Source organism: Triticum urartu, chromosome 1, assembly GCF_003073215.2.
Source record: "Triticum urartu cultivar G1812 chromosome 1, Tu2.1, whole genome shotgun sequence".
Lineage (NCBI taxonomy): Eukaryota > Viridiplantae > Streptophyta > Magnoliopsida > Poales > Poaceae > Triticum > Triticum urartu.
This window is the reverse complement of record NC_053022.1, coordinates 434,222,007-434,229,918: the sequence shown is the minus strand read 5'-3', so window position 1 is coordinate 434,229,918 and position 7,912 is coordinate 434,222,007. Positions and strand designations below refer to the sequence as shown.

The 7,912-nt window shown below is 47.4% G+C and overlaps 1 pseudogene; it reads right to left on the bottom strand.

Moving 5' to 3' along the window:
* Positions 1 to 758: 758 nt before the first annotated feature.
* Positions 759 to 1,671, bottom strand: LOC125535105 (annotated as a pseudogene).
* Positions 1,672 to 7,912: the final 6,241 nt, after the last annotated feature.

The following is a 7,912-nucleotide window of genomic DNA, read 5'->3' as shown; positions in this document are numbered from 1 at the left end:
GTAACTACACTGGGCTACCGTGTTTCGTACTCTTCCAGTTCACTGCGGAGATGATTGGTTGATTTTATATCCCTGAATAATATAAAATATTATGAGTGCATACGCTCCACCACAATGTTCCTTGCTCCCTCTCGGTCGTCGGGAATCTATGTTCTTCCACTCTATTTTTTTACGTGAGCTTTGTTCATCCTTTTGCCAACACGCGAGGCATCTAGCATCAAGGTGCACGTGTCATGCAAGGATCGTTCCATCTATATGAACAACACGTGGGACTGGAACTACGAGACGGACATGTACCCACTAGTGGACGTGCGAACCTGTGTAATGTAGCATAGTAAGTGAAGTAGAAAGGCACAAATAGTATGAAGATGCGTGGCATATAGGCATTTGTCTCTTACTACCACTAAATGTTGTACGTGCAATGCCCGGTGATGTTATGGAGTACGTGACTAAGTACTCTACTACTACTATATTAATTGGAGGCACATATTATGTTTTATATTTGTTTACGTGTATGCCCCGAGACCTTCCAACTAGACGTATAAGCATATAAGCTGTTAATTCTTACCCAAAGGATCTTTATATCCAACAGACACAAAATATCCATTCGACTATTCGAAATTACTTTCACTGCTAATCTGATGTCGAGGTAATTGCTGCATCGCCACCAAAACCCACCATCTCTTAAGCTAAAGTAGACCGAGCTAACCCCTATATTAGCATATTACTAAGATAAACAGAAGGCACTACAGAATCATTTAAGATGTGAGCTTGTCAATCTGAATGTGGAGGGACACCAGCTTAGCCCCGGCCAGCAGCTTGGGCAGAACTGTGAAGAAGGTCAGCTCCTGCACGACGACGTCACCGGGATCCCTGCTGCTTGTTACCTCCATTTCCACCTTGACAGCGTAGGTCCTGCCTTTGGGCTCCCCCGGCGGGCCGTTCGCCCACAGCTTGGCCACGTAGTGCGGTAGTGGGGATGCCCCCGCTCTGATGCAGATGACCGACACGGCGATAGGCGCACCGATGTCAAGCACACCACCGACCAAGAAAAATGCGCGACCATCCTCCTCCGCGAACAGCAAGAGCCATGGCTTCGACAGTGGCACTTGCAGTTGGAGCGCTTTGCCGTACTGGATCCTGTGCACGGGCATGGGATGCACGGTGCTGATGTGGTGGGAGAGCACCGGCGGCGGGCCTTCATAGCCTCAGACGGGCACGGGGCATTTGCAGGGCGCGAGCGGACGCACGCTCTGGTGATCGGCGAGCTTGTGGTAAGTGACGTAGAGCCCACAGCCTTCGTGCGGGCACTCCACCCTCACCGAGGAGAGGACGGCATCCACCGCCGTGTTCCACACGTCGAAGCCACCGCCGCGCTCGCATTTCTGGCACTGCCGCTGGTTCCCGGGGCGCTCGACGCGGCAGTCCGCGCAAGCTAGGTGCCCTCCCTTGCACTGCACAAATCAATCGAACAACACATCAATCAAGAAACCTGCACCTTGCTCGATTAGCCGAACCGACGAGGTGTATTCGAACCTCATACACTGGAGGCTTCAAGGGGCGGAGGCACAAGGGGCAGTGGAGCAAGGTGAGGTCCATCGAGACCATAGAGAGATCCATCATCGGGTCCTGTTCCATCTACATGATCTCGCCCTCCTCATGCACAACCATCTCTCGCTTTATTAGGGCTGGGGCATTACAAATCTTTACCGTCACATATTCATACTACTTCAAGGTGCATTAAATCAACACAGGCAAGTATCAAAAGGAGAGTCACGGCATTCATGCATTGTAATTAATGCATCAGTAAACGCAAATTATTGAAATATATCAAGTGCAGTGCTTTGATGTGTCGCGTCAACTCGTACAAGACCGAGAAGTTTGATTACTACAACGCCGTCTCGCCTTAACTGCACCTGCCTTTGGCTGCATGACAGGTGGGCCACCGACCTGTTGGGCCCACCTATCATAGAAGCAAAGGCAGGAGCAGTAAGTCAATGAAGCTACGTCCCTCCCTCGCCCATGAGCGTGGTGGCTGGCAGGACTAGGAGAAGCTTTCGTTCGCTACACGCTCTCCCTCCCGCACGCGGTGGACATGCAACAGTTCAATCGGTGTCAGATGGCTAGAAGCATACTGTAGTACTCCTCCACTACAGTAGTACTCCATCATTGTTCGACTTCCCTAAGAGGCGAAGAGCCAAGCACAGCTCGGACGCTCGTGTGGCAGTTTCATGTGTAGAGTAGTCTAGGATAGCGTGTACCGTTCCTGTAAGCCTAAAATCGTCGGGGTCAGCTCCATGCTATATTTTTTTGATTAAAATAATCTTCTGGCCCTACCTGTGATCCTGGTGATTCTAGTTTGCACGCTCATCTGGTCAAGACAGGAATATATATTTTAATTTGTGGTGGGGTAAATGTTAGAGGTTGCAGCAAATGGAGTATTGTACACTGCGGGTCCTTCAGCCAAGTTTAGAGGCAACCATGTGGGGCCAGTGCTATGATGTGTCGTGTCAACTCGTACAACGAGGAGAAGCTTGATTTTACGACTACACGCTTTCTCCCTTGCCCATGTGCGTGGTGGCTCACAGACGAGGACAACCTTTTGCTTATAGTACTACAACAAGCTATCCCTCCCGCTCGCGGTGGACGGACATGCAGTAGTGGATTCGATATTGTAGAAGCAGTAGTAGTAACATCATTGTTCGTCTTCTCGAAGAGGCGAAGAGCCAAGTGCAACCCGAACATGGCAGTTGCGAACCTTGGAGCACGCATATAGCCAGGCTCTTGCATGAGACAAAATTGCTATGTGAGCCCACTATTGTAGTACTTGCTAGTATAGCCCTGTAAACCAGAAAGGAGTATTTTCCTTTCTAGAGATTTCAACAAGTGACTAGACTACACCGAGATGGAGTACATATGGAGCAAAATGAGTGAATCTACACCGTAAATAAATACGTAGTTCTCCCATTTTCCTCTCGACCTTGGTCACGGTGCACAATATTGAGTATACTAGTACTATCACCTTGAAATTTACAAAGTCACCATAGGCACCTCATCATCGACGGGAACGTCTCCTGACATGCGATAGAAGCGAGCGGCAGTCGCCTCCATAGGTGCTTGAATGCCAAGGAGGGAGAGGGTAGCGGTTCCCAAGACGTTGAACGGTCAATGATGCATCCTCAAATTACATGCAGAGGGAATTAATTGGAGAAGCAGAATAGAGCCAGCACAATGTGAATGCAACAGAGTTTGGATTCTCGTATAAAGGCGCCCCACCACTCCAATCCATCTACTCCCTAGTCTTTGTGCAACACTGCTCACTCTAATTCAAGACCAAGTTACCAGAAGCCAGAAGCACCTATGGAGGCAATGGACGCGAGCGGCGGTCGGCTATGCCAAATCATCCAAGGCGCCGGCTTCCGGCCCCGCTGAGGGAGTCCTGGACTAAGGGGTCCTCGGGTGTCCGGTCTATTATCAAATGGGCTGGACTGGTGGGATGTGAAGACATGAAGGCCGAAGACTGTACCCGTGTCCGGATTGGAGACTCCTTGGCGTGGAAGGCAAGCTTGGTGACCGACTATGAAGATTCGTTCTTATGTAACCGACTCTATGTAACCCTAGATTCCCCCGGTGTCTATGTAAACAAGAGGGTGTAGTCCGGAAAGGGGATATACTCATTACCATAATCATACAGGCTAGGCTTCTAGGGTTTAGCCATTACGATCTCGTGGTAGATCAACTCTTGTAATACTCATATTCATCAAGATCAATCTAGCAGGAAGTAGGGTATTACCTCCATAGAGAGGGCCTGAACCTGGGTAAACATCGTGTCCCCTGTCTCCTGTAACCATCGACCTTAGACGCACAGTTCGGGACCCCCTACCCGAGATCCGCCAGTTTTGACAATGACATTGGTTCTTTAATTGAGAGTTCCACTATGCCATCGACGAAAGGTTCGATGGCCCCTTCAATCATCTATAGTGACGCTGTCCAAGGAGAAACCTTCCTCCCCAGACAGATCTTCATATTCGGTGGCTTTGTACTGCGGGCTAACTCGCTTGGCCATCTGGAGCACATCGATAGCTACGCTCCTGGCCACCAGGTCAGATTTGGAAGCTTGAACTACGTCGCGGATATCCGTGGAGACTTGATCTTCAACGGATTTGAGACCACGGCGATCGCTCCCCCTCGCTCCTATAACTGCAACGGCCTTAGATCTGGAGCAGGTTGGGCCATCCGAAGCCACAGAATCCGCGGCATTGGAGCCGCATACAGACTGAGCACCTTGCAATATCTGTGTCAACGGAATTCCGGACTCGTTTCCGGCTATAAGTTCTGAACCACGCATGCCTGCGGGTGTAGAGCTGGATCGGTTATCGATCTTCGAGTTCAGCACCGCAGATATCTTTCAACACTCGCCCTTGGGCAATGTGCTAAATTCATTAAAGAACCTGTCCTTGGCGGGGGACTCACAGCCGAACTATGTCTGGTTCGAACTAGAGGCTGACCATCATGAGCGTCGGCAGGTCAATATTGAATCATGGAGTTGACCGCACCGCGCAGTGTTTCCAGACGGTGCTAGCGACCGCCGGCGTCATAGCCCTTGCCGACGCCGGCTTCGCCTCTCGCATGGATGACATGATGGTCAACTCCATCCGCAAGTTCGCCGCCGTCAAGAAGCGTGTAGCGAAAGCTCCTACTAGTCCTGCCAGCCACCACGCTCATGCGCGAGGGAGGGATGCAGCTTCATTGATTTACTGCTCCTGCCTTTGTGTCTATGACAGGTGGGCCCAACAGGTGGTTGGCCCACCTGTCATGCAACCAAAGGCAGGTGCAGTAAAGGCACCGGAGCTCAGTTCGCAAGGGAGAGGGCATTGTAGTAATCAAACTTCTCGGTCTTGTACGAGTTAACGCGACACATCAAAGCACTACACTCGATATAAGTCTTTTTACACATTTCCAATGGACTACAACATACGGATGTATGTAGACATATTTTGCTTCGTATGTAGTCACTTGTTGCAATATCTAAAAAGACTTATATTTGGAAACGGAGGGAGTACAACGCAAGCATGCATGCCATGACTTCCCTTTTGATACTTGCATGTGTTGATTTGATGCACCTTTCCAAATTTTGGCTATAAATTTAACTAACCAGATTTTCATGCATGTCACAAAAAATTACGGGGCTGTTTTGGATTGTGACTATGTTTGTCTTATGTTGCCACATTATTTTCCCCATACTTGCCACACTTTCCTAACTTGAGTTGCTCAAATTGTTAGACACACTTTGGCTTGCCTAAGGGAATCTTGCCACACTTTTTGCGTCTATGACATGTGGGGTTCACTGCTAATAAAAAACTTCTTGTCTTAGGTGTGGCTAATAAAAAGACTTATATTTAGGAACGGAGGGAGTAGAAAATATAAATAATAATGCATGCTGGGGTAACCCATGTTTCCGATATTTTTAGCCGTGGGCTTGTTCACAATTTTTACGAGGGGGTGTTTGTTCATTTAATGGAGGGACTTGTACCAGACTTGAATGATACAAAGTGCGACCTGGCACACCGTAACACCACTTGGAACAAGCGGGTAGCTATCTCAAAAAACAATCAACAACTAAAAAAACGGCGACCTGGCACGTAGTACACAATTTTAAACGATTGTTTTGATGGAGTGAAAAAGGAAAACTACCCCACTACGTATATATAGGCCGGAGCCTCCGCGCTTGCTTGCTAGGGTTGCTCTATTCACATACTCTCATCCTCTCCAGATCTAAACAAGATAGGGGTGGTAACACTGTCTTTCTCCCTTCAAAAAACACTGTCTTTCTATCCTCACCGCTGGTTACAGATCCAGATGTATCCCCCTCCACCGGTGAAGGGGAGGGGGGCAGCGTTTAGGCCGTCGTCGACAGCGAGGGAGGAGACCCACTGCCGGTCGCACCGTTATCTCTGGCCGAGCGCCAGCGCGGGAGGTCCTCCGATCCCTTCGTCGTTGCCCTAGTGTTGGCGGATCCGGCCTCCCGCCTCCCACCTATCCACATCCCGATGACCTTCAGGTATATCTTCCTTTGAAACTGCCTTAGCTTTGCTTCCCCAGCTCGCTACGTCGCTGCATGTGCATCATTTTCTACCTCTCAGCACCCTCGATCAGATGGTCCAACGTCACCTATTAGTTTTGTTCTATTTTTAGAGGTAAAGTTACTTCATGGAGTCGAATCTTGTACTTGGTTCAAACAATAAATAAAGTGGTGGTGGGGGAATTTAGTATGTACTACATCGGACTTGGTACAAACATGAAGGAAATGGGGTGAAAGTAGTACAGACTGGTCATCCAACCGGTCTCTTGGTCGAAAAGGGAAATATAGGGGTAACGTTGTACACAGTGGTATGACCAGGACTAGATTTGCTATCCACACATAGGAGTAGGTGGCTAGAGTGAACAAAAATGGGACCAACCCAGATATGTTTCCTGGATGTTTGTTTCTCGGGGCAATAAACTATGAATCACCACTTTATGCCCCTGTTTAGGTACATGGTGCTGGACTGCTGGTGCACCCACTGTCCCATGCCCTTATACCAAATATTTAGCTATTCTTAATCTAATGCCCCTGGTAAAAATGAAGCCATTCCACTGTTATAAGCCATGACAAGTTTAGCCAAATGTTTTTGCCTGTAATTGTTTGAGACTCTGACTGTTTCCTCTGTAGCTTTTTGTGCAAACATGGATATCCATTTCACCTGGTTGCTATTGTGACCTTTTGGTGCACTGCACAAAACTCTTCTTAAAAGAAGTGACTTTTGTGTTGTTTGACTGGAATGTCAGAATGGAACAGTTGGTTCATTTCGGTGGAACTGCACAAAGGGAGATCTGTGTTCCAATCCTCATCATCCATATTGGGACCATAACCTTCCTTTAGGTAAGAATGATATTTAATGCATGTGTTCATCTCTATTTTGCGACTGCCATGAGAAAATAATGCTATTTTTTACTAGTACACTTGTACTCCCTCACTGACAAAACCAATTCTGAAATAGAAGGCCAATCATGTACTTGGTTTCACCAACTGGTGAGGAGAATGAGAAACAGAGCATGAAGAGGAAGAAGAAGAAGAGTAAACAGTGCCAAGGCGATCTTGCTGAAGCCAGAGGCCTCAGTCGAGGCCATTCAAGGGCTCCGACAACGACTACCTTACATGTGAGACGATCCTCCAGGGAGCCCTTCGACTTTTGTTGTCTCACTTAATTAATTAGGAGTACTTAAGTACCACTAATTTTTATTGCTGCCTAATTTTCCTGTCGGAGTTAAACAAATCTTTAGTAGCACCTATGCTGAAGCATGTACGTGTGTGTATGTTTGTCTATGGAGGTGAATCATGTGGTGGAGTAGGGAGGGAATATTATTAGTGTCATGACATAATAGTGCTGTTGTTTTGCATGTCAATTTATTGCCATTGGTTCAATGAGGCAATGTATTGCGTATTGTCCATCATGAATTTGATGCTACTGTTAGAGTAATATGCTAATGTCTTTCTATCCTTTCTCACTAAGCTAATGAAGGTTTCACCTTGTTCCTACTAGTGCAAACATGGATCATGTTGTGCCAATCATACATTTTAGTGGAACTACACAAGACAATACAAAGAACTGTATCCCAGCCAGTGCTTTAACTCGGCTAGAATTTCTTGATAATCTTTCGATATAATCTCAGCACTGGTAAACAAGAGTGATTTCAACCATACATTTGAAGTGCACAAAAATATATACTATTGAGTGGTTCTAGTGAGTGCTTTATCATCTCTTCTAGGACTACATGAATAAGCTTTTTTCTCAGGTTGGTACCGGCCTAAGGCCTTCATCCATATTGGTTTGCTGTCATCTCTATTTGTATCGTGCTACTGTCATGAGAA